General features: G+C 37.7%; 1 pseudogene; it reads right to left on the bottom strand.

Annotated features, from left to right (window-relative positions):
* Positions 1-1,125: 1,125 nt before the first annotated feature.
* On the bottom strand, positions 1,126-21,196 carry LOC149220891 (nuclear cap-binding protein subunit 1 pseudogene; annotated as a pseudogene).
* Positions 21,197-27,691: the final 6,495 nt, after the last annotated feature.

Here is a 27,691-nt window from a genome sequence, read left to right as displayed (position 1 = left end):
GATGACCAATAAGGAATACTGATTTTAGGCTAGTAAATTGATAGAAAGGGGTTTTTTAATAAATGATTGGGTTTTCTGGGCTGCATGGGCAAAGACAACAAGAGCAGAGGTTTTAATCAAAGGCACAGGTTAATCCATAAGGCGAGGTAGGAGTGAAGTTTAACAATAAAATTGAGATTAAACGGAATGGCAAGACTGTTGAGAAGTCGACAAGGGCATGTGTGATGGATCCTTATCAAACAGAAGAAAACATTAAATATGAACACTTCCTCAAGACAGAGCAAATAAATTGAATTCTGCCTTTCTCACTTAAAAGTATTCATTTAGAAACGATTATGAATGAACTATGAAACATTACAAAAGACATTGAAACAGAAAGAAAGATACATTTGCTAAACTTTCACACCACAAGGATCTTACAAATCAGAGCTGTACTCTTCAATTAATCTCTGTCAAACACTGTACAATGAAATTCTGTTCTTCTCCACGCACCTCTCAGAATTCTCTAACCTTTTTTTTAAAAAATGATTTTTAATACATTAAATAAAATTCAGCTAGGAGAAAACAAATCGACCCAAAACAAGGGCACTGTTTCAACTAAAATGATGAAAATAGGAAAGGTCTGCTCTAAAAAGGAGCAGCATTACATTTGTTTGTTAATAACTAATGGAGAGGCGGTAGCTGTAGCTGAAGACCCTTTAAATTTGTAACTGAAGACCAAAATAGACAGTGCGCTCTGCTTGTGGCAAGTATTACCATTTAAATTTAAACTTTCTGCCTTTGACTGCCACTTGTTTTTCCTTTATTTTCTAACTTATTAACAAAATGCTATTTGAATAAAAACTAATTTTAAAAATAGTTTTTAATAGATTGCCCGAGCCTCATTTATGTTACCAGCCAATAGCTCCATGTTTATATAGCCTTGCCAAGCCTCTAACATCCCACCACATATCTTAATTAAGCTTTCCCAAACTCCTCGAGCAGCTTCCAAATCCCCTCCAAGCTGATATTCAGTATGCATGCAAATGCAAGAATTGATCTGTGTAATTCAGATGTGAAGACAAATATTCTGCTTCACGCTGAAATTTTTCTCGAAGTTTAACAACGTAAGATAATTTACTAATTTCATCCACCTTCATAATCCGTCGCCTCACTTTGCAGTTCTTCAGTGTCTACCTCTTCTGCAAAAGCCTCTGCAGACTCCAAGTCAGCTTGGACCTTGGTGGAGGATTTCAATAGCCTTTTGAACAGACTTCTCAGCAGATGCAACTCCTTTTCTCAAGTCTGAAACACGATTGTAGGTTTTGCTGAGAGCATTTCTTAAAACCTCCCAGAGTCGGTCTGAAATGTGGAATTGTTCAATGTTGGCAGGAGAGAACATCCAACTCAAATAGCAATATTAGAGATAATACGATATCCCATCATGCGGTCAATTGCAATAGCAGTCATTTGGGCACTATTTTGCCACAGTTTAGCAACCTCTGATATGACTAAGATTTAATTTGATTCATCAGAAGCCAATTTACTCAGTACATACCCATATCTTTCTAGGACAGTGACTAGATGAGTGAAGCTTTTAGATCCAATATGAAGAAGAGTTTGAACAACCACTTCGATAGTAACCTTGTGGCCATGTACTAATATAATCTTCTCCTCTACCCAAGGATAAATTTCACGAGCCAACTTTTTTCCTTTACCATACCACTTAACTCTGCAGACAAGGCAAATTCTCCTTCATATTGTTCCCCTTGACTTTCTCCACTATATTTGAAACAAATTCCTCCTTTAGGTGGGAGAAGTTCTTCTAGCTCAGGAGCGTTATCTAAAATCTCATTAATTTTGTCCCAATACGATAATCTAACTTCCTTTTCAAGCACTTCCTGTGCAAAGACACGCTGTGGTGACCATTTTGGAAGATCCAAAACATGCGCCCATTCTTTCCAAGGCCAAATAAACTGGAAATTTGATAAGTGATGTGCAAACCAATGGACAAAGTGAGTCTGGCACTCCATATCTAATTCACCAACTCTATCAAAAAGTGTACGTATAGCTCTAGCCACTACTGCAAGGAAAGCTCCAGGAAGGGCCGAAATGAGACTGGTAAGCCAACCATGTATACAGGACATTCCTTCCGGCAGCCATTCATGTATAGCAGCACATCAAGCAAATATTCCTCAACCACAAAACGATCTATTAGCTGCAATTCCTCCTCTGTTTTTGACAGTGGAAATAACTGCAACCTTCGAATTCTCTGTGGATATTTCAATTCAGCCTCCTGTCTCTGTCTACCCCACTGTTACATCAGAAATTGTTGAAGGTGCAACAGGTTGTTCAGGACATGTCTCTGGTCCAAAGTCATAACTCTTTCCTGTTACTATCCGAGCCTCAAATGCAAGGTGTGATCGTGGAACACTATCAATTTTCCATCCATTATCAGATAGTGATTGTATGCGCTTCCATAAATCTTCTAAAAAGTCCAATCCTGTTATCCTCTCTCTGCTCATTTGTATCGAAAGCGAAATAGGCAGGCTCCACAATGTGCTTCTAATACTTAAATATGCTTCAATTCCAGCCATTATTCTATCAAGCTCCTCTGGCACACGCTCCAATAGCTCTAAGCCACTCCATGGAAGAGAAGCTAGAAAGCAGAAAATATAGAAATCAGCACGTGCTTGCCAAGCAGGGTTTCCTCCCTCTTCATCAACAGTTATAGCTACTGAGGACAATAGTGTTTCAAACACCTCTATCAGAGCTCCAGGAAGAATGACATTGCAAAATCTTCATCTTCTAGATTCAATAAGCCCACCAGTGTAGCATAGAAGGAACTCCTGTGTGAAAGCTCCTCAGCACATTGCATAAGCAACAGAAAAACATCATCTCCAAATTGATCTAGCTCCCGCCATAGAATACCACAACATGTTTCCTGCCCATTTAAAATCAAGTGCCTTCAACTTCTCTGCTTTGATATTTTCTTCAAGGCGTATCCTTTCTTCCTTTGAACCTTCGGTTTTGTCCACATTTGCTCGTGCAGTGTCATTTCCCAAGTTACCATGAGCATGGCTAGATGTAGAAACCAAACCCTTATTCTTGGCACTGAATCCTTTGGTTGGCATCTGGCTAAAAATATCGTTTTCTTTCTAGCCAATCCCTTTCAAGGTAGATAACAACTGGGGATAAAAAATCTCATCTACTGCCTCGCCATCATCATTGCTGATGCCATCAATTGAAATGTGAGCTTGTGAGTTCCCAGCTAATTCATCCATCTGAATCTCCAGTGACTTTGCTAGCTCAAATTCATCTTCAGATTCCTCCAATTTACCTTCACGCTTTAAAGCAAGAGCCCGCCTTTTATGTGCCAGCACCTGCATCTGCTCAACACCAACAACATATTCATTCTTTGTGTTTTTATTTTCTGAGATTCACCAAGAAGAGTTGACAGTTCACCCCAAGGGACTGACAAGACCGAGTCTAACATTTTCCATGAGGTCTCACTTTGTCACCCATCAAAACCAAATTTCTTCATGTGATTCAATTATACTCTAGAACCACTTTTCCTTTGCACTTGCTGAATTATGTGTTATTTCATCATTAGCAACCATTATTTACTCATGTTTGTATGGTCCCCTTCGGGCCTCTCCCCTATGGAAGCATTATTGAGTCACCCTTGTTCAGAGCATTAGAGATGAGTCACCCTTGCATCCATGGAGTTTGTGCTAAGCCCCTTGAGTCTTGTTACAATATATCATCCATATTTTTGTCGCATTCATCCTATTTTGCTCATATTTTGCCTCTAGCAATATTGCTCTGTCTTTAAAAAGCCTTCATACAATTAATTGACCATCCCCTCTAGAATCAAGTCAGTCTCTACCAAGTCAACCATGCATATCATGCTCTGATAAGGGAATTCATCAGTCCACCTCTATTCCTGTCTCCTTACAATATCATCCCTAGTGTCAGTCCATAAGTCACATTATTATGACCCTCGTGCCTTTGTTGAGGAATCCTCATTGTGTCACCCATAGCAAGCCCTCTTCTGTCAACTTCAACACATTTATTCAAAGAGAGTGGTATAGAGGGTAGTGTACCCTGGTTCCAACTTTCATCATTGTTCGGTGCCCCAGATAAAGCAAAGGGAATCATCATTTCCCTTTGACTTGGTTGTTTCTCGCGTGCTCGACTTTAACCCATTATCGCAGGATCAAGAATTATACACTTGATATTCCAATGATCTAGCAGATGGTACCAACATTCTTTGAGTGTGTGTGAGATGTTCTAGACCTCGATGGGGTGACCCTTCAAGTAGCCCCCGACATGCTCAGATTTCAGCAACTTATGATCCAGCCTTAGATGCAATTCCATAAATTTGACTGGCTTGGTTCCCGCTACTTGTTGATCTAGGTGGATGTTGGTTTCCACCCGCCTATTCAACTTGGAACCCCACCACTATCTCTTTTAGTTTTTCTTTTTCCTTAATTTTATCACAATTTACTATTTTTGGTAGTTTTTCAGGTCGTGAACTTTCAAAGCCATTTTAAGGCCCTAAACTACGTTTTTTGGACAAACTGGGGCCAACAGGGGTTGTTGACCATTGTTGGCCATTTGGAAGTTGTATTCCTCAAATAGATATTTCTAACGAGGTGTTGTGCATGTCAAACAAAGGTTTTATGCCAAATTTATGGGCCCAGGAAGTTGATGTACCAATTTACCCAAACAAGGCCCATAGTTTTTGCACTTCATCTCCTAGAGTTAGGTTTTTGGATGTTTACATTTTTCCATTGTTTATCAATAATAAATAGTCCTCTGAGCCTCATTGTAACACAATTTAGAGGCATGTAGCTACCACATCTCTTCTAAGAGATAAGATACCATCACCCAAGCTAGTTTATTTCCATTTCTATTTGTAAGCATATTTCAGTATTTGATATTAATGAAATGAAGTATTATTCTATTGCAGCTTTGTATTTACAGTTATATCTGTAATTTGTTTCGTTCTTGTTTAAATTTGGATTAGTGGTATTAGAGCAGTCTGCTCTTTCTTTATTTTTCTTTGCATGTCCCAAATGAGGTTGGGATATAAGGAGTTAGGGATCGAACTGGTCGAACCTTTGCAAGACCCGCCTCACAAATCTCGACAACCTCCCATGGAAGAAGAGAAGAAATGCGAGGGTGTAGGAGATCCTTTTAAAATTTTGCTCAAAGAAGCCCTCAAGCGACAAAGGAATGCGATGATGGAAAAATTTACCCATATCCTTCAGTGACTACCCAAAGGCGATGCATCTACTTCCGACAACTACTCAAGAAGTGCCACACCCTTTAAGGTACATGTTAACTTTGATATCCCCATATTTGAAGGTCAAATAGATGTGAATGCCATATATAAATTCTTGAATATGTTAGAAGGATATTTTTCTATTCATGATTTTTCTATCTAGGAAAATATTACTTTTGCACTTCTCAAAGATGCCTCCCACATTAAGGACTAGTGGGAAACCTACTATGAGCAGAAGGACAAGAGGGAACCCTCACTATTTTTAGTCATACCCAGTTGGAATTATTTCCCAGATGCCATCAAGGAGTAGTACTACCATGTCGGGAGCTATGAGAATAAATACATAAAGTGGACCACATTGTGGCAGGGAAGGGACCAAGACATGCTAGAGTTTACCAATATTTTTCATACCCTTCACACAAAGTTGGGTATCAAGGATTCTAAGCGGCATTTGGTACTCAAATACCACAACTACGTACACAACTACATCCAATACAAGATGGAGTTCCTAGACATCTCATCGCCTGACACGACATAGCGATACACTGTCAAGATAGAACAAATGTTTAAAACAAAGAAGTGATACTTTGGATCTTCGAATCTGAAGTAAGGGAATGGTGCCCCCAAATCAGAGAAGAAAGGAAAAAGCCAAGGTGGGGTGACCCAAGACAACCTGTCGAAGCTGCAAGAAAAGAACAACACCACGAAGTCAAAGAAGGACTAAGGAAAGTGGTGTGAGTTCCATAAGAGCCCCATTCATATAACAAGTGAGTGTCGGGTCAAGCAGTCACTGATGGTCGAGTTGAAGACTTCAGAATCAAATGAATGTTCCAACTCTGAGTTAGAACCCAACAAGAGGAATGAAAAATGGAAGGAGATTATTGATGCAGAACCCAAAGCCACTGTTGCCACCACCAATATCCATAAGAATGAGCCGGAAGATCCAGAGGAGGGGGATCGTCTTTTCCACTCAAAAATGTGGGTGAAGGGTTTGCTGTTGCAGTTCATTATCAACAGTGGGAGCAAAAAGAACCTCATTTCAGTAGAGGTCATGAAGCGGTTGGGCCTACCGACTATACCACACCCGCAGTCATACAGTGTTGGGTGGCTTCACCAAGGATGAGATCTATAAGTCAACCAATATTGCTACCTTCCCTACAACATCAAGCCTTTCACAGATGAGGTATTATGTGATGTTGCTCCTCTTGGTGTTTATGATGTATTATTAGGAAAACCATACTTGTGGAAGTGAAATGTTTTATATGAGTCTAGACCTCACTCTCTGATTATTTCTTTGGGTAATACGCTATACAGGATACGAGAGGTAGCCCCACCTACCGCCACCTCTTTGATCTTTGCTAAGAAATGCAGTAAGCTCATCTCCCAAACTAGGAAATTTATTTTCCTTCTAAATCACTATCAAAGTAAGAGGAATATCATAGCCACATCCATGGCCCCTAAGAAGGGTTCCTCCATGCAGCAGAAGCAGGTGGATACAATTGTGGAAGAATATAGGGACATCTTCTCCTCACCTACACGGGTTCCCTTGCACTGTCAGGTCAAGCATTCATTCGATCTGACTCCCGGAGCACCTCCACCCAATGGGCCAATATATTTCCACTCCATTATGTAAAATACCAAGTATAATGAGCGACATGATCAACGTCGAGTGCCACACAAGTTTCAGGTGGGTGACAAAGTCTGATTGCATTTGTAGAAATAATGCCTTACTGGAGCCCATCGAAATCTCAGACCACTTTGATATGGTCCTTATACCATTACGAAGGATGTGGGAGACAATTATTTTGAGATCAACATTCCACCATTCCTTGGCCTGCACCCAGTGTTCAATGTGGATGCCTTCAACCATACTTCCCACCATTTTTGGACACATCACACATTGCAGAACAACTTACACCAACAAAAGTTAAACCTAGACTGCATGGCACAGGCCACAACTAATTGGATTATGGACACACAAGTCAAGAAAAATCTCCGACAAAATATCCAACTTTATCAACTTGTCAAAGATAGCCAACTCCTGTACCAAGGCAAGTGGCTCACGAGTGACCAAGTTCAGTAGAAATTCCCCATCTCCTTGAGGCAGTCAACACAATGGGGACAATTTCTTCCTTGGGGGGAGTAATGATCTAGGTGGATGTTGTTGGCCACTAGCCTATTCCACTTGTACCCCCACCATTGTCTCTTTCAGTTTTTCAATTTCCTTAATTGTAGCACAATTTACTATTTTCAACAGTTTTTTGGGTCCCTAATTTCTAGAGCCATTTTGAGGCCCTAAACAATTGTTTTGGGGAAAATCGAGACCAACAAGGATCGTTGAACAATTTTGGTTGTTCAAAAATTTTATTCCTTGGATAGATATTTCTAACGAGGTATTTTGTGTGTTAAATGGAGATCGTATGCCAAAGTTATGACCCCGAGAAGTTGATGTACCAATTTACCAAAACAGAGCCCATAGTTTTGGCACTTCGTCTCTTAGGGTTAGGTTTTTGGATGTTTAGGGTTTTCCATTGTTTCTCAATAATAAATAGGCCTCCGTGACTCATTGTAACACAATTTAGAGGCATGTAGTCTCCACGTATCTTCTCAAAGATAAGCTACCATCGCCCGAGCTAGTTTATTTCCATTTCTATTTGTAAACATATTTCAATATTTGATATTAATGAAATGAATTATTATTCTACTGCATCCCTGTATTTATTGTTTTATATGTAATTTCTTTTGTGTTCCTGTTTAAATTTGGATCACCTGCAGTGCCCACAACATGCATGCCTCAATCAAATGATCCATTTAGATCTTCAGAGCCCTTTCATGTTCAACAAGGCCTCTCTAGTTGTGATTCCCACTCACAATCTCAGCTTGAGGGGCATTATGTCTCATGTACTCAAACTAACATATAATATTGTATTTAGTCCTCACCTCTATTTTTCTAGGCACATTATGTATATGGGACTCATTGTATTATTATATCATATTATTGCCCATTTGATGCTAGTGCTTAATGTGTCATGTATCTTGTAGCTCAGTTCCACATCGTTGGGCACACCATTGTTATTTTACTCATTTATCTAAGTGGGTATAGATATACCTCCCCCGCCTCATTTGAGATAATGTACTTCAAAATAAAATGAGACTTCTATCATATTAGTAGGTCTCTCCCCCTCCATTCCTCCATCCTCCCTTACATTGCATCAATCTCTCTCTCTCTCTCTCTCTCTCTCTCTCTCTCTCTCTGACGCCCTTATGGTGTCTCGTGAAAGTGTAACCTACAACGTATTTTGGTCATACAATTTTTTTCCTAACACTCGTACGTTGGGGGGAAATCTGTTATCACCCAAAAAATGATCACCTAGCCATTTCATATTGGGTGGATCGAAATACACCATCATGTAGGATTAATTTTAGCATAGTAAATTCACTTTCACCATAGGAAATAATTTAGTAAATCATTTTTATTAAATTATTTCTGATTAAAATTTAAACACCCCATAAGAATATTTAATAAATCAACATTTATTTAATATCTCTAGGAATAATTATTAAATCATTATTTCATAATTATTCCTTGTCACATTTGACTAAATCACCTTGGAATATTTAAATAAACCACTATTTATTTGTTATTCTTCTTCTTATTTTTGGAATAATTGTTAAACCATTATTTAATAATTATTTCAAATTCACACTTTTCTTAATCATAACAAAGTGATTACTAAATCATTTTTATTTGTTAATTACTTCAACCACTTTCTAAATAAATATATTTGACTATTTTGAATATCTTTTCACTCTCTAAAAAATATAGTAATGTATTCCTAACAACCAGATTTTATTTGGTCAATAATAATTTATTGTTTTCCAATTCCTCATTTAACTCAATATTTTGTTATAAATAAGAGGGTTTTCCACTCATTCTTCACCATGATCACTATCATCATCACCATTATCTTCTCACAACATTTGAGCTCCCACTTGAGTTCCATCTTGCTTTTGGTTTTTTTGCATATTTGAGAGAGAAGAATAAGATCACTAAAGCACAAAGACATGAAAAGGACCCATCCCACGTAGGGTCTCTATAGACTCATGTTGTAAATCTTCCTCATCAGGTGTTTTAATAAAATATAATTCATTTGAAGTCCTTTTATTGGGTTATTGAACTTTTCTTTATTGTTGTTATATGTTTTAGGCTCACATCATATATTTTCTTACAGGGTTTCATCACTTTTTCTTGCGGATCTAAAGCATAAGAGTGACCACAAATTGTTATTAGGGTCACTTGTCACCAATGACTTAAGTGAAGCATTTTTGGTACACTTTTCCGAAATATTTACACTAACAATGTACATTTATAATTATATATAGTTAACATAACTAGATATAATTTTAGATTACAATTTTACCATTACAATTAGTTATAACTATAACATAACTATATATAATTATAGTTAACATAACATAATATAACCAGTATATACATATAAAACTTTATTTTTGCAATGACTAGATCGAGTTGTTTGTTCACCACATATATGGCTCGATCGAGGGTTTCTTAAACCCTCAATCAAGCTATTTGAATTTATAAATTAAGCACTCAATTAAGAATTTTAAGCGCTCGATTGAGCTGTTGAGGCCCTAAAAAGCATAGTTTTAGCACCCCTTCTGCAGATTTATATGTAACACCAGTTTATACCCTGGCAGACTTAAGGCAGAATTTGTCCTTAAGTGGAAAAGTTGATCATGTTGGATTCATGAAGGAATCCTTTATCAAATGACATAGGGGTTTGACATTTTCTAATTCATATGATTATTTTCATCTAATTAGTTTTAAATATAATGCTTCAAATATTTTTGGACCGTTTCAAAGGGGTTGAATAAAAAATCAATAACATAAAATATACACAATGAAAAAATTCAAAAGCTACTACTATCTTTGTTTACGAGCCTTCATCAAAAGGGTACTCTTGGTTTTTCAATTTATTTATGTAGTTCAAAATAATCTTATGTGAACACATGTGTCTACAAAATACAATTGAAGTATTACTTTGCCAATTTTGAAAAATAAGAAAAATACATAATTTAACATATATATATCTTTTAATATGCATAAATGATTTATCTCCGTGTAGATCACCATCATAGATATATTAAAAATTACACATTTTATTTTAAGTTATGCTACATGAACACACACATACCTCTTAAGATGCGTGAACATTTGCAAGATAAGCATTTCATTTAATGGAAAATTGTCAGATTATATGACACTAATTTTTTTTGCAAAAAATATTATTAGGACAATAACATAATTCTTCACAAATTGTATTTTTGCTCCAAATCAAAATTCACAATGCTTATATGAAATTTGAGGTCTCCAATTTGACAAAAGAGTAAAATTTTGAAATTTCATTGCCATATTTGGCCCTAAAGTGTAACTCATCTTCATGCATTTGCCCAAAGTGTTCCATTGTATATACATCACACTGGTAAAAACACATTTATGGTCAGGATATGGCTATAATGGTAAAAAACACTTAAAGTTGTTCCAAGTCTTAGGTAACAGTTACCCTTAAGCAAGATACATTACTAGGTATAAAAAGCTTGTAGATTAAAGTCTCCAAAAAGGGAAGTAAAGCTAAAACATCAATCTATGAGATGAAAATAGAAGACAAGAGACCCTGGTATTTTTCCTCGCACATAGAGACATGAACATGTAGAGAAATAATCTAGGGGTTTCTAGATCATATGACCTAGAAGGAAGAACTAAAATATTTGTTAGTGCTATGATGTCTTCAAGCCTTTTCATCGAAATAAAAGGTTTAAAAAATTAACCCTAGAATTGTAATTACCTATGAACACATATTAAATGATGGTTGTTAAGTATAAATGACTTAAAACATCGTATGAAGTAAAGAAAGAGACTCGAAAGGTATTTACATAGAAGTGTTCTCCTGTAACATAACGCTTTGCTATAACCCTACAAATTGAAATAATTTTATATGATTAAGGATTTGAAATTCATAAATTTGGGTTAAACTCAGAAATAAAATAAAAAAGGCCATTTGAGAAAAATTAACTGGAAGTTAGTTAGGGTTATAACCTTGTAAAAACATTATACCATAATCGAAGAGGAACAAAATTAAATAATGTACATAAAACACTTTTATAGGGTTAAAGCCCTATGAAATCATTCACAAAGGTTCAAGGTAAAAAATTTTAATAATCAAAATACTTTATAGATACCCTCATATAAGAATGTAGGAAGTTATAGAGTTCAGGCTTCTGTGATCCATATCAAGATTGTGAGAGATTTTTCAGCGAAAATCACATGGAGTATCATTTGTCGACGCGTTTCGAACCAACTAGTGTGGTTCATCGTCAGGACAACTTGAAGAAACATATCCAGCTTAGCATGATAAATAGCCTGAGCAGAGTCTCCAACAGCTAGATTGATTAACGGCTAATTTTGACCTTAGGAGCCAGGTCAAAATTATAATTTATTAATTTAATATTTTTACTATTTTTATTATTATTTTTCTATGGAAATAAGTTAAATAATTTACTTATTTATTTATTTATTATTTATATTTCTTTATTTTTATTTTTATTATTTTATTTTTTATTTTTATTTATTTATTTATTATTATTATTATTATTATTATTTTATTTATTTATTTATTTTTTTTTTTTTTTAACTGACATTATTTTGAACTGATTTTTATTTATTTAATATTATTTAATTATTGTTCCCTTTTATTTATTTTAAAATTTTAATATTACTTTTTTTCCAATTTGCTTTTAACTTTGATAATACTTAGAAATCAGCTCCCTTTTCAATTAATTTTATATATATTTTACATTACCTTAAGGTCCTTTATATAATTAATTTTACGTTGAAATTCTAATCTAATTATTTTTAACTAATTTTCTAACTAACGTAACATCTTTTGAATAAACTAACCATTAAATTATGATTGAATAAAAATACTCGTCAACCTATTATTATGATTTTAAGTATAAAAATATTTATATATATGTATAATACCAATATTAATTATTAAATAATTTAAATAAATAAATAAATTTTCTTTTCTTTTCAAATCAACCATTGAAATGATTAATCCTAACTTTTAATAACCTAGTATTATAATTATATTTATTAATTTTTATAAATAAATTCCTTTTTAAAACCAACCATTTACCTAATTTAACTTATTTCCATAGAAAAATAATAATAAAAATAGTAAAAATATTAAATTAATAAATTATAATTTTGACCTGGCTCCTAAGGTCAAAATTAGCCGTTAATCAATCTAGCCGTTGGAGACTCTGCTCAGGCTATTTATCATGCTAAGTTGGATCTGTTTCTTCAACTTGTCCTGACGATGAACCACACTACTTGGTTCGAAACGCGTCGACAAATGATACTCCATGTGATTTTCGCTGAAAAATCTCTCACAATGTAGGAAGTTGTTATGATATTCATAATGATACCCAACCATATTTATACAAATAATCAAATAGGGTTACAGGCTTTTTGTTATAGAACCTAATAACATTATAGACGGTATAATAGTCGTGGAAATCGTAGAAAAAAAGAAAGTTAAAGGAATGTATTAAAAGTTACCTATCACAAAAAAGGAACATACATGAATACTGAAATTCAATCATATGAATTCGTCACTAGAAAAATAAAAAACCTCGGTAGAAAAAGGTTGGGAAACCTTTTCATATCCTACCATAAATGACCAAAAAGTAAAAACATGTAGCAATTTAAATATATGAGGAGAAAATGGAAAGACCTTTTCAAAAAAAATAATAGTAGCTAAACAAATTAGAGCATAATGCATTTTTAGTACTGTAAATGCCAAAAACCTATATAACAACTGATGAAGTAGCCTTGGCCAAGACCATGACCCAAAAAAAGTTCAGAATTAAGACAATAAAATTAACCTTAAAACATGGATTAAGAAAAGAACAAGTTGATAGACAGATAACCAATAAAAATTAGGTACCATATTGAATAATAAGTATATTATGTTGGGTAAAAACCAAAAATGAAAAACCTACAGAATAATGCTTACAACTCAAACCACCAATGCAAAGGAAGGGTTACCAAGGATGCATCCTATTAAACTAAACAAAGGAATGATATTTAATGTAAATCAAAACGTTTTATCAGTAAATGATTAATCTATTAAACTGAGCAAAGGAATGGATGAACAAGTGAAATGGTGGTTGGAGTATTCATTAGAGATAATTGAAAAACCCCAATTGATATGCACTAGAGATATCTTATAGTCAGATATTAATCATTGGAGGTAGGGTTCTTTGGAGCCTCTATGTTAGAACCATAGGGAGGCAGGTTTGCATGGTTATGTGTATCATACTCTTAGAATAATCTATAACTTTAGTATGTGTAATATACCACATAGAAAATGGTGATAAAGGTTGGAAACATTTATAAAAAGGACCTTTGAGGTATATTCACATGAACCCAGACAACATACAAACCAATATGCAATGCTATGCAATAATAATATGTTTAATAAAACATTTTGAAAGTTTTATTTTTGGAATTAAGCTTCTAAGAGGTAAATAAGATCACATATAGGCAAAGCTTAGCCAAGGGAATGAATATAAAGAATAAATAAGTCTAGTAAGGACTTGAACATACATGAATATGAATTAACAACAAATTCTACATGGTGTATGTATACCATGATGAATATCCATTGAATGTATTATTAACACAAATTACAATATTAACAATGTCATCATAGCAAACTATTATCTATTTTGATAGAAAATGAAATATGAGTTTATTCTTTTGGGGTTGTTACAAACACTTAGCATTATTGTTTTGCTTGCCAAATAACTCTTGCGATATTTTTTAGCACTTGGGCACACCTTTCCATCATGAAATATTTCTAAATCCATGCTCATATACTCATGTAACCTTGCCAACAATTACCTCAATAGATAGACATGAGTGCCTATTTCCAATTCCAATGCTAAGGCCTCCCGGGAATCCTCTTTCCCTTTGTTATCTCCCCATTCATGTGATGGGATGTGTAATTTCCATCATCATGGATTTTTTTAGATTTACGCTCATATTTTATTCATTTTCTCCTCGTGTTGTCCACTCATTCTATCTATTTTCATTATTGGGTTCTCCTCAAGTTATCACTACTTTACCTACTTTTTTTTGCTTTATTCTTTGATTGTTATTGAGGTTCTCCATTGCCTTTGTCTCGTTTCAATTTTTAGAGCAAAGCACAAGGGTTTCTATTTATAATTCATTGGAATGAATATTCAAGGGCTTAGGGAAAGGATAAGAAACATGGAAATGCCATTTCCCAATTGGACCTCTCAAATTCTAATGGAAATAGAGAACAGGAAACCCTTCTTATGAAAACAAGAATGTAACTATACACTCTTCAATATTGGGAATTAGAGAAAAAATATTATTGGTATGTTGTTTAGAGAACGTGATGCATCCCTTGATGTCATTAGTTGAGTTTTTGTTTGTATTTCAGGCTTTATGAATTCCCCTGAGATAAGAGATATTTTCTTTGGCTCCAATTCAACATGAACCTATTGAAGAACCAACAAGGCCCATAAACATGCTCCCTAAGTGGAATCTTGATCTAGGTGGATATTGGTGGCCACCCATCTATCCCACCTACACCTCTAGTTAGTTTCATTTATTTCCTTGTTTATTTCAGCATTTAATATTTTTAGCCTTTTTTCGGGTCCTGAACTTTCGGAGTTGTTTTGACCCCCAAAACGACCTTTTTTTGAGGTCCGTTGCAGGCCCCTAGCCAAGGCCCATGTCAAATCATGTATTACTCGAAGATATATTTCTAATGAGGTAGTAGGTTCTTGAGCACATTCTATTGAAGCCTCTAGACACTATTCGACACCAATCTCACAAAATCGACTGCCTTCCATACCCAGACTGATGTCCAGATGGAGGTCGTCAATAGGATGATAGTGCACATACTCCGCATGTACAACCCCAAGCATCCTTGAAATTGGGATCAGAGTCTTCCATATGTGCAACACAATTATAATAGAGCTCTCCATATCTCGACTGGTCGTAGTCCCTTTCAAGTGGGTCTAGGATTTCAACCGTTGTGTGTGACTGATGTTGCCATGCCTCATGTGACTACACATACATAATCCACACATATACTGTCTAAGGCTGATAACATGACCAGATTTATTGAACACATCCAACACATCTGACAGTAGTTTCATGAAATCTTAGAGGAGTCAAATGTCAAGTACAAGTAGCAACATGATCAACATCGAGTTCCACACAAGTTTCAGGTGGGCGACAAAGTCTAGTTGCATTTGTAGAAATAATGCCTTACCGGAGCCCATCAAAAGCTCAGATCACTCCGATATGGTACTTACACCATTACCAAGGTTGTGGGAGAAAATTCCTTTGAGCTCAAGATTCCCCATTCCTTGGCCTGCACCTAGTGTTCAATGTGGACCACCTTCGACCATACTTCCCACCATTGCTGGAAACCTAAGAAGTTGTAGAACAACTCACACCAATAAAGTTAAAACCAGATTGCATGGAACAAGCCACAATTGATTGGATTATGGACACACAGGTCATGAATACTTGCGAGCAAAATATCCAACTATATTAGGTTGTCAAAGTTGGCTAACTCTTGTACCAAGGCAAGTGGCTCACCAAGGACCAGGTTCAACTGAAATTTCCTCACCTCATGGAGGCTTTGAACACAATGGGGGTCTTTGATTCTTAAAGGGGGAAGAATGATCCAGGTGGATATTGGTGGCCACCCACCTATCCCACCTAAACCTCTAGTCAGTTTCATTTGTTTCCTTGTTTATTTTAACATTTACTATTTTTAGCAATTTTTTGGGTCTTGAACATCCGGAGCAGTTTTGACCCCCTAAACGACGTTTTCTTGAGTTCCGTTCTAGGCCCATGGCCATTGGTTGGTGCCTACTGGAACATCTATAGTCTTGAAGAGACCTTTCCAACAAGGTATCATACATGCCAAACAAAGATAATATGACCAAGTTATGACCCTGGGAAGTTAGTTTCCCAACTAACCCCAACAGGGTCGAACAACTCTTGGTGTTACATCTCCTAGGGTTAGTGTTTTGGTTTTTTAGGGTTTTATCATGTTTTCAAATAATAAATAGGCCCTTGAGCTCATTGTAACACAATTCAGAGGCATGCAACTACCACATCACTTCTTAGAGATAAGCTACCATCGCTCGAGGTAGTCTTATTTCCATTTTGTTTGTAAGCATATTTTAGTAATTGATATTAATGAAATAAAGTGTTATTTCTACTTCATCTTTGTATTTATGGTTAAATCTGTAATTTGTTGCATTCATGTTTAAGTTTGGATCAGTGGTATCTTAGCAGTCCACTCTTTCTTTGTTTTTTTGTGCATGTCCTCAACAAGGTCTGGATATAAGGAGTTAGGGCTTGAACTGGTCAAACCTTTGCAAGACTAACCTGTCAAATCCCAACGGCCATCCATGACATAAGAAAATATAGATGAGGGGGTAGGAGATCCTAGCAAAATCTTGCTCGAAGAAGCCCTCGAGTGATAGAGGAACACGATGATGGACAACTTTTCTCGTATCCTTTAGCGACCACTCAAGAGTGACACATCTACTTCCAGTAGCTACTCTGGAAGCGCCACACCCTTAAGGTACAAATTAAATTTGACATTCCCATATTTGGGGATCAGATAGATGCAGACGCTATAGATAAATGGTTAAATCTACTAGAAGGATACTTTTATGTTCATGGATTTTTGAGTTGAAAAAATATTACTTTGCTCTTCTCAGAGTCATCCCCGACATTAAGGACTAGTGGCAAACCTACTATGCAGAAGGATGAAAGTACGCCCTCAATATTTTAGGCCACACGCACTTGGGATTCATTCTAAGATTCCTTAAGGAGTAGTACTACCCTGTCGGGAGCTGTGAGGATAAATACGTAAGGTGGACCACACTGCGATAGGGAAAGGACCAAGACATGCCAGAGTTTACCAATGTTTTTCATATGCTTCGCACGAAGTTGGGTATTAAGGATTCTGATAAACATTTGGTACTCAAGTGCTGTGACTGCCTACACAAGTGCATCCAGGATGAGATGGAGTTCTTGGAAATATCCTCACTCGGTACGACATACCGATACACTGTCAAGATTGAGCAAAAGCTTAAATAGGAAAATCAAGACTTTGGATCTACGAATACGAAGTAAGGAAAGGCACCCCCAAACCAAAAAGAAAAGGGCAAAGCCAAGGCAGGGAAACCTAGGATAACCCACCGAAGCCACAAGAAAATAACAACACCACGAAGACAAATAAGGACACAAGAAAGTGGTGTGAGTTCCATAAGAGCTGCACTCACAACACAAATGAGTGTCAGGGCAAGAAGTCACTGGTGGCTGAGCTGAAGGCTTCTAAGTCTAATGCATGTTTCAACTTTGAGTAAGAACCCGAAAAGGGGAATGATAAAGGGAAGTAGGTCATTGACACGGAGCTCGGTGCCATTGTTGCCACCACCAAGATCTAGAATATTGATCCTGAAGATCCATAAGAGGGGGAGCACCTATTCCACTCACAAATGTGGGTGAAGGCTTCTCCATTGCGGTTCATTGTCGACAATAGGAGCCAAAAGATCCTTATTTCAGCTTAGGTCATGAAGCAGATGGGTCTACTGACTACAACACATTCGCAGTCGTACACCATCGAGTGCCTTCACCAAAGACGAGATCTCTACGTCAACCATCAGTGTCGCCTTCCCTACAGCATCAAGCTCTTTGCGGATGAGGTACTATGTGATGTTTCTCCTCTTGATGTTTGTGATGTATTATTAGGACAACCATACTTATGGAAGCGACATGTTGTATATGAGTCTAGACCTTGATCTATTATTATTTCTTTAGGTACTAAGTTATACATGATACTGGAGGTAGACCCACCTAAAGCCATCACTTTGATCTATGCTAAGCAATGTAGTAAAGTCATCTCCTAGGCTGGGAAATTTTTTTTCTTTCTGATTCACTCTCAAAGTAAGGGGAAGGTAGTAGCCACATCCATGGTCTCCAGGAAGGGTTCCTCCAAGAAACAGAAGCAGGTGGATACAGTCGTGGAAGATAGGGACATCATCTCCTCACCCACAAGGGTACCCTTACATTTCTAGGTCAAGCATTCAACCGATCTAACTCCCAGTGCACCTCTACCCAACGGGACGATACATCACTATTCCATTCTGGAAAATGAAGAGAACAAGCAGAAAATCTAGGAGTTGCTACAAAAAGGTCACATCCGACCAAGTTCCTTTCCTTGTGGGAGCCCGATTGTACTTGTACAAAAGAAGGATGGGACCAGGAGGCTCTTTATTGATTATCGGGCACTAAACAAAATCACTCTCAGGAATAGGTATCCAATCCTACAAATTGATGACCTGCTAGACCAACTCAAGTGGGGCACTTATTCAACGATATTGATTTAAAGTTTGGTTATCACCAGGTTCCAATAGAGCCGACAGATGTATGGAAGACTACCTTTAAATCAAAGGAAGGCCTTTTTGAATGGTTGGTTATGCCCTTCAGGTTGAAAAATGCCCCTGCTACTTTTATGAGGCTAATGGATGACATCTTGTGACCCTTCACCAACTCATTTGTGTTGGTTTATCTCGATGACTTCCTCATCTTAAGTAAGAGTTGGGAAGAATAATTGCAACACATTCGACAGGTCCTTAAAACCCTTCGGTAGCACAAAATGTGTGCCAACTTGGATAAATGCACCTTTGGCATGAGCCAGGTCCGATACTTGGCTTACATCATAGATGAGCGTGGCGAGCATTTGGACCTGACTAAGATCCAATTCATTCAAGATTGGTCAACCCCGATCACTCTAATGGAGCTTTGCAACTTTTTTGCCCTTGCAAATTTCTATTGGAGGTCATGTTGGAATTCTCCCATATCATTTGGCATTTGAGTCAGACTATTAAGGGTGGGACGAAAGAAAAGTTTTCCCGGTCCAAATCCCAACATAAGGCCTTTGTTGAGTTGAAGCACTTCCTCTACTTTACACCAATACTCACACTGCCAGACCTGCAATAGCCATTTGAAATCTCGACGGACACCTTAGACTATGCTATTGGTGCAGTCCTCGCCCAACGCAACCATCCAGTGGCCTATCATAGTGAGACTTTTCAATACAATTCGGAAGTACCCCACCTATGATAAAGAGATGTATTCCATCGTGCAACATTAACGATAATGGAAGCACTACATTCTAGGGAAAGAGACAATCATCCACACCGATCACCGACCTCTTCAGTTTATACTGACACAGGGGAAGTTGCAGAATGATCACCATCAGAAGTGGTCTACATATCTACAACAATTCCACTTGAACATTAAATACAAAAAGGGTAGCACTAATCATGTTGTATACTACCTCAGTTGGCCCCCAGTTGCATCATTGACTACTGTTCTCAACTCTTGTGGTCACGAGACCTCTGGATGGCCACAACTATATAAAAATGATCCAGAATTTGGCTCGATAGAATAGATGCTTGTAGCTGGAAAGAAAGTTATTGATTTCCATCTCTGGGACGCATTATTATGCTACCTGGGCCACCTTTGTGTTCCTTCAAGCGAGCATACCAAGTTGATCTAGGAGGTGCACTACAGTCGGGTCGCAGGACACTTTGTTGTGGAGAAAACTGTGGTTGTACTACAAAAGTAATTTTGTTGGCCCAAACTCCGAATGGATGTTGGGAAATATGTTAGACCATGCACTGCCTAGGTCATCACCAAGCCAACCATTAAGAAGCAAGGCTCGTACACTCCTATGCCTACTCCCATTTATATGTGGGAATCCATCTCCATGGACTATATGTCTAGCCTCCCTTCTACCAAGCATGGATGACTGTGTATTTGTGGTCGTGGGACAAATTTTCTAAGATGGCTATATTGGCAGCCTGCAAGAAGAGTATCACAACAGAGGACACTGCCAAACTCTTCTTTGAACGAGTATGAGTACATTTTGGGATCCCGCAAACCATTATATCAGATCAAGATATCAAGCTCTTGAGCACATTCTGGTCAAGCCTCTAGAAGCTATTGGACACCAAGCTCACCAAATCGACTACCTTCCATCCATAGACTGATGGCCAGATAGAGGTCGTCAATAGGATGATAGTGCACATACTCCGCATGTACAACTCCAAGTATCCTCGAACTTGGGATGAGAGTCTTCCATATGTGCAATGTTAGCTTTGCTATTACTTTCAACATTTTAAGGAGAAATGCGGGCTTGATTAGGTAGCTCATGATAAAAAAGGAGCTCTTAGCTGTTCATTTTATTCCTTCCTCCTTCATTTGCGTTATACCCTTATAACTCCCGCTACCTCCGTTTCCTCCTTCCCTTTCATTCTCCTTATTCTCCTAACTCCATTATTTATGTTTTCTTCTATAAACCCTATAAACCCTGTTTAAACCCTTTTCCCTCGGGTCCCCAGCGCTAAGGTCTTAACCATTCATAACTGCACGCATACAAAAAAGTGCTACCGCCGAGACCCTTCCTTGTCATGTCAAGTAATAAGCACGTGTTGTAATACCTAGACTGTCCGATCATTTCTCATGGATCTGACAGTGTTTGCAGCTCCCACCCACACAATCCGCACACACATTAGCCCGTGGGGAAGGTGGTTTCCCACCAGGCCTACCTACCACTTGTCACATTTTTGTTGGATCGCATGGTCACATACGGATACCTCCCACCTCCCGTAAACGGTGCAGGGAAACCGCTTACCGCTCATCCCGTACAACTCCCGCCTGTTAATTTCCCCGTTGCTTCCGTGCCTGTCCACCGTCCGATCGTCCATCTCGCAATTTGACGGTCCACGATCTCCCTGCTCCCCTACCTTCAATTAGCCTCCATATGTTGTCCTCCACCGTTCGATTACATGATCCAATGGCCCACAATCTTCCATCTGCATATGTCTTTCGATAGCCCACATAGTCTGATCTCCACCGTCCAATTTGTCAGATCCAATGGCCTATATTCAATCGCGCTTCCGTTTCCTCCCAATGCTGCTCGCTATGAGATCTCAGCTGTCCATCTGAGCCATCCAATAGCTAATATTCATTCTCAGGCCATCGTCCATTTTCCATGCATTTTCTGTGTTTTGGGCCTGCCCTGTGCATGTGAAGAAGAAAGGGAGCCATGACCCGGTACTCTACGCATTGAATCCCCAGCAACCACATTTAAAGAGCAGCACGGCCAAGGATGAGAAGGACAGCCTTGAGAAGATAAACACGACATTTCACCTGATCATGATGTACAACAGAGCAACAGAAAGGTCATTTTGTCCATTAAAACAATCAAATTGTATCAAAGACCATATTTGATTGTAAATGTGGTTGGTGGCCAGTTATGACCCCTCCATGAATAGGTCAACAAAGCAATTTTGTAAACAAACTCTATATATACCCACAAACAAAATGTAATGGGGGTTGATGAATGTTATTTTTATATAAGGTTCAACTTCTGGAGATTGCAACTACTATGATACCTGCAGCTTCTGGTCTTCATTTTCAGCTAATACAAGCTTCTTTTGATGTTAATTGCTCACTTTCCACTTCTTCTTTGTTCCAGGCTGTGCCTGTTATGCATTTGTTCATGTGATCTTGATGTTTAGCATTAGAGGGGTTGTCATCCCACCTCTGTGTTAGAATCTAGTATGTATCATTGAATTTGTATGCAGGTTTCTGTTATTTTAATGCCAGAGAGTTGTCATCCTGTCTGTGCATTAGGAAATAGATTTGCAGACCTTCTTACTAGTTGCAGCTGGCCATCACAGGGTCCTGTGCATCTGCTGGTGTGATCAGTATTCTCCATCTTCACCTATTCCTCAAACTGTGAGTAATTGGTGGTCTAAAGCCTTGTAGTCTGAGGGTGTTCACCCATGTCTGGGTTAAGCATAGTAGAAGTGGTTATCTGGCTTGAATATGCATCATGCCTCCCATTCATCCACCATTTTCCAACATTTTTGTTGAGTTTGTAATGTTCCCGAGCATCTCTGAGATACAACCTAGGAGAGTTTCTTGGGGTGATAACATTAATTGGCGCCATTGCCGGGGACAGGAGAATTGAAGCTCAACTTCCGTGGGAGAACGACACAGTTCCAGATTTTGATGATAGACAAGGTCTGGACACATATTTTGGTTGTAATCATCTATCTGGTGACTCCATTAGAGGAATACCAACCTTTAGCGACTCCACATTGAAGTTTTGGCTCAGTTTGTGAGACATACTCGAAGAAATCCTTAGAAATCACCAACTGAATCAGTGCCTGACCTTGAGAAAACTGTCAAATCGAAGAAAGCATCGTAGAAAGGTGCATCAAGATCAGGTAAGCCTAAGAAATCTCATGAATCTCTGAAAGATAAAGTTGTAGCTGAAGATATTCAGTTTGAAGATTTAGAACCCAACATTGTTAATAAGGAAATTCCTTCAGAGATTAATTCATCCCCTTGTGCAGTTAGTTCCCGTTTGAATCTCAGTCCAAAGAAAGCTTCCCATTCAGTCCAAAACATCCCTTTATCTCTGCCTTCCATCACATTACTTCCTACCATTCAATCTGCCAGTAGCCTTCCACATATCCCAATCATGGCAGGCCAACAAGCACCCACGAAGATAGAAAGAATTGTTGCTACTAGATATGGACCTTTAGTCTTGCATGTTCCTTTAAATCCTATGCCTGTGGGAGAATATCAGAAATATATGCCTAAATTCACTGGTACAGAGGGAGTAACAGCAGAAAAACACCTTGAAGCTTTATACAGCTATGCTGATAACTTAGATATAAGTGAAAATGTTGTATGGATGAGAGTTTTTATCCAGAGCCTTGATGGAGAGGTCAGGAAGTGGTTTAGAGAATCACCCCAGAGATCTATAACTAATATTGAAACACTAAACGATGCATTTTTGAAGCACTGGGGAGATAAAAAGGACTTGTTGTATTATCATATTGAGTTTGGTAATCTGAAGAAGGAAAATGGTGAATCTTTGCCTGATTTTAATAAAAGATTCAATCGTATGTATAGTAAGATTCCAGCTGAAGTAAAGCCTACACCTACCTCTGCCAAACTCACTTATGCTAATGATTTTGACACTAATTTCTGCCTATTGTTGAGAGAAAGGAGATGTGCCACTCTAGCTGATATGCAAGATGCAGCACTGGAGGTGGAATCTAATATTATGGCTGCAGAAAAGCTCAAAAGTCAAGCTGACAAAAGGAGGCAGAGAGGTCAGGCTTCTACTTCCTCTACATCATCTTCAGAGCCTAAATTAGACAAAATGACTAAGATGATAGAGTAATTGGCTGCTGAAATTTCTAAGCTGAAGGTTGAGCAGAATTCAGGAAAAACAAGGCAACATAACACATTTTCTCCAAGAAATCAAAATCCATTCAGAAGAGCAAATGAGTAGTTACAAATTATGCAGAGAAGTGAAGAATCAAAAGAAGATTAGAAAGTTAAAGCTCCTTTCCAAAATGTAGTCATGGAGGAGGAACAATTTGAAGATGAGGATGAAATTCACTGCATGGAAGATGAAGGTAGCACTGCATTTTTTACTTTGGCTGCTTATGAAGAATCATTGCTACAAGAACAAGATAGTCAAGAATGGGATAGAGAAGTTGTTTTACAAACTGAACAACAGCAGAGATATAATTTGAGGTCAAATGCAAGAAATGTCAAAGAGAATCCTGCCCAAAGAGATGTTGTCCAAGCAGAATCGCAAAATATCAGGCAGAGAAGACCAGCAGCTGATCCAGTCATCCTCAAAGCTCTAGTTCAAGAGGTAAAATGTTCTCATAAGTTATCTTCTTCTTTCAGCTTTGAGTCAGAAGTTCAGAAATTAAAAATATATGTGTGTCTGGTAGAGTTGGTAAAGAGTGAAGTATTTAGAAAGCCTATCCTTGAAGCCCTTGAGCTAGAAATTACACAAACCTCCACTAACTCTATCAATTTGCGAGATGACAAGCCTACCATTGTGCTCAGCCCCATGATTGAACCTGTTGATAATAATTCTCCATATTTTTATGTCTCCTTGACCATTCATGACAAAATCCTCCATAATTTCTTGCTAGACACAGGGGCCAGCCACAATTTAACGCCTAAAGCTATCATGGAAGAGTTAGGCCTTGATATCACCAGACCATATCATGATTTATTCTCTTTTGATTCAAGGAAAGTGAAGTGCCTAGGACTATCAAAGACCTGGCTATTACCTTAACTCAGTTGCCCATGAAGAGTATGATGATGGATATTGTGGTAGCAGATGTCCCTCCTAAGTTTGGCATGCCGTTGTCTAGAGGATGGATTAAGAGACTAGGTGGGACATTATAGAATGATCTATCTTATGCCACTGTCCCAGTGTTTGGAGGAGAAATTAGGAGATTGTACAGAGAAGCAAAATTGGCATACATCATCAGTGATGAGAGGAATCCTACTAATCATCCCATATATGCAGTGGACACTGATTTTGGAGCATGTATCCTCCAAATAGAAGAATCTCAGAAGGCCTCAATGCAGATCAAGAAACCAACAGTTCAGGTCGAGGAAGAGCAAGGAAGTCAGGTTTGGGAGATGTTCTTTGATGGAGCATGTTCCAGGGAGATTGCAGGAGCAGGGGTGGTGCTAGTATCTCTAGGGAAAGAAAGCACACAAATGTCCTTTAAGCTGGCTTTTCAAGTCACAAACAACATAGAAGATATGAAGCTCTACTATTGGGCCTTAATGCAGCAAAAGACAAAGGAATCAGGAACATAAAGGTGTTTGGGGATGCTAATCTGATGATTCAACAAGTAAATAAAACATTTCAGGCAAAGAAGCCAAGGCTGAAAGCATACAGAGATGAGTTATGGAGAATAAGAGATTCTTTTGATTATTTCTATATTTCATATATTCCTAGAGCCTAAAATCAACTTTCTGATTCCCTTGCTGTGTCTACTAGTCTGTTTATCCCTCCCATGCCTCCCAAACTCATATATGAAGTCCAAATGAAATATAGACCATCCTTCCCTGATAATGTCCAGCATTGGAAAGTTTTTAATGATGATGATGAGATAAATAGGTTTCTTCAAGTCATTGACGAGTTCTCTGAAATGCAAATTGACCAAGAAAATGAAGCCTTGTTAGAAAATCACCAGTACCAGCTTAAATATAAAATTGGAAAAAACAACATTGTTCAGCTTCCCAACAATCATATCCCTAAGGGTCTAATTCCTCTTGAAAGACTGTTTGATTAGAATGATGTGCCTTATAGGGCTGCCCAAGAAGAAGATCAATCTGCAGTCTGTAAGCATGATAAAGGAAGTCAAGGTCAGTCTAGATACATAAATTTGTCCACTCATCTGTCTGCTGACCAAAGTTCTGAATACTGCAAATTAATGAAGCAATATGCTGATGTGTTTGCCTGGGAGTATAGTGACCTAAAAACGTATGATAAAAACATAATCCAGCATAAAATCCCTCTGGAGAAAGACACCATTCCTTTCAAACAGAAGCTGAGACCAATAAATCCTATGCTTCTTCCTCTAATTGAAAAAGAAATTAAAAAATTGTTGGCTACCAAGATCATAGTTCCTCTAAGATACTCAAAATGGGTAGCCAATTTGGTGGTGGTGAGGAAGAAAAGTGGTGAAATCAGACTGTGTGTTGATTTCCAAAACTTAAATAAATGTTCAAAGAAAGACAACTATCCTCTACCAAAAATGTCTTTCTTGGATGGATTTTCAGGCTTTAATCAGATTGTTGTGCACCCAGATGACCAAGAGAAGACTGCATTCACCACTCCTTGGGGCACTTTTATGTATGCCAAGATGCCTTTTGGATTGATGAATGTTGGAGCCACCTTTCAGAGAGCTATGGATATAGAATTTGTAGGAGAGAAGGACAAATTTGTCCTTATCTACCTTGATGACATAACAATCTATTCCAACAGCCATCAAAATCATTTGCAGCATTTGAAAAAGGTGTTTCTGAAGTGCAGAAGGTTTGGAATTTCAGTCAATCCTAAAAAATTACAATTTGCTTTAGAAGAAGGCAAGTTGTTAGGACATGTTGTGTCTGCTGCAAGTGTCTGGATTGATCCAGCAAGAGAAAAAGCATTAGAAACTTTGTCTGTCCGAAGATCAAAGAAGGACATTCAGTCCTTTCTGGGCAAAATTAATTTTGTAAGGAGGTTTATCCTAAATTTTGCAAATTGGTGAAGCATATTAGCTCCATGTTGAAGAAAGGAGTAGAGTTAAGATGGACTAATGCAATAAGAAAATCATTTGATTCCATCAAGAAAGCTATTATGGAGGCTCCCACATTAATAAATCCAGATTACAGCAAGGAGTTCCATATATTTTCATTTGCCTCTGAAGACACCATTGCAACAGTTCTATTCCAAGCAGATGAAGAAGGTTCAAAGCATCCAATAGCATTTTTTAGCAAGAACTTGAGGGATGTTGAACTGAGGTGTGATATTATTGAAAAACATGCATATTCCCTTATCAAATCCTTGAAAGCTTTCAGATTTTATATCTTGCATTCCAAGATAATTACATATGTACCCTCTGCTGCAATAAAAGATGTCTTGACACAACCTAATGCTGATGGAAGAAGGGCTAGATGGATTGAAAAATTGATTGAATTTAATATAGAACTGAAGCCCACCAAGCTGGTCAAAGATCAGGGTCTTGCCAAATTGTTAGCTTAAGAAAATTGCAGATCTTTAGATATTGATTTCTTGTGCACAATTGCAGAAATTGGTTAGACAGATAAAGAAGAGGAAGCAGCTGAACTGAACAGAAAGTAGTCAGTGGCCGAGAGTCTAGCTTCTTCTAATTAGTATGCTGAAATAATTAATTTCTTGCTCAAGGTAGAAATCCCTTCAGAACTTACTCAAAGTCAAGCTAGAACTGTTAAGCTTATGGCAACTAAATATTGCATCAATGAAAGTTTGTTCTATTGGAGGGATCCATCTAGAGTGCTTTTGAGGTGTTTGGAAAAAGAATAGCTAAAAGAAGTTGTGCAGCAATTTCATTCTAGCATGTGTGGAGGACACCATTATTGGAAGACCATAGCCCATAAAATCCTGAGAGCTGGGTACTATTGGCCCACTTTATTTCTTGATGTATTTTCTTTTGTTAAATCTTGTGACAGGTGCCAAAGATTTGAAGGAAAACAGCAGTTGAAGTCCCTGCCCCTAAAACCAATACATGCAAAAGGACCTTTTCAGCAGTGGGGCTTGGATTTCATTGGAGAAATCAATCCACATTCCAGTGGCCAACACAGATGGATATTAGTAGCCACTGATTATTTCA

This window comes from Pinus tabuliformis, chromosome Q (assembly GCF_031772625.1).
Source record: "Pinus tabuliformis cultivar Carrire ecotype Pingquan chromosome Q, CPIR1, whole genome shotgun sequence".
Classification (NCBI taxonomy): Eukaryota; Viridiplantae; Streptophyta; class Pinopsida; order Pinales; family Pinaceae; genus Pinus; species Pinus tabuliformis.
The sequence above is the reverse complement of the archived record's forward strand: the minus strand, read 5'-3'. Positions and strand labels throughout refer to the sequence as shown.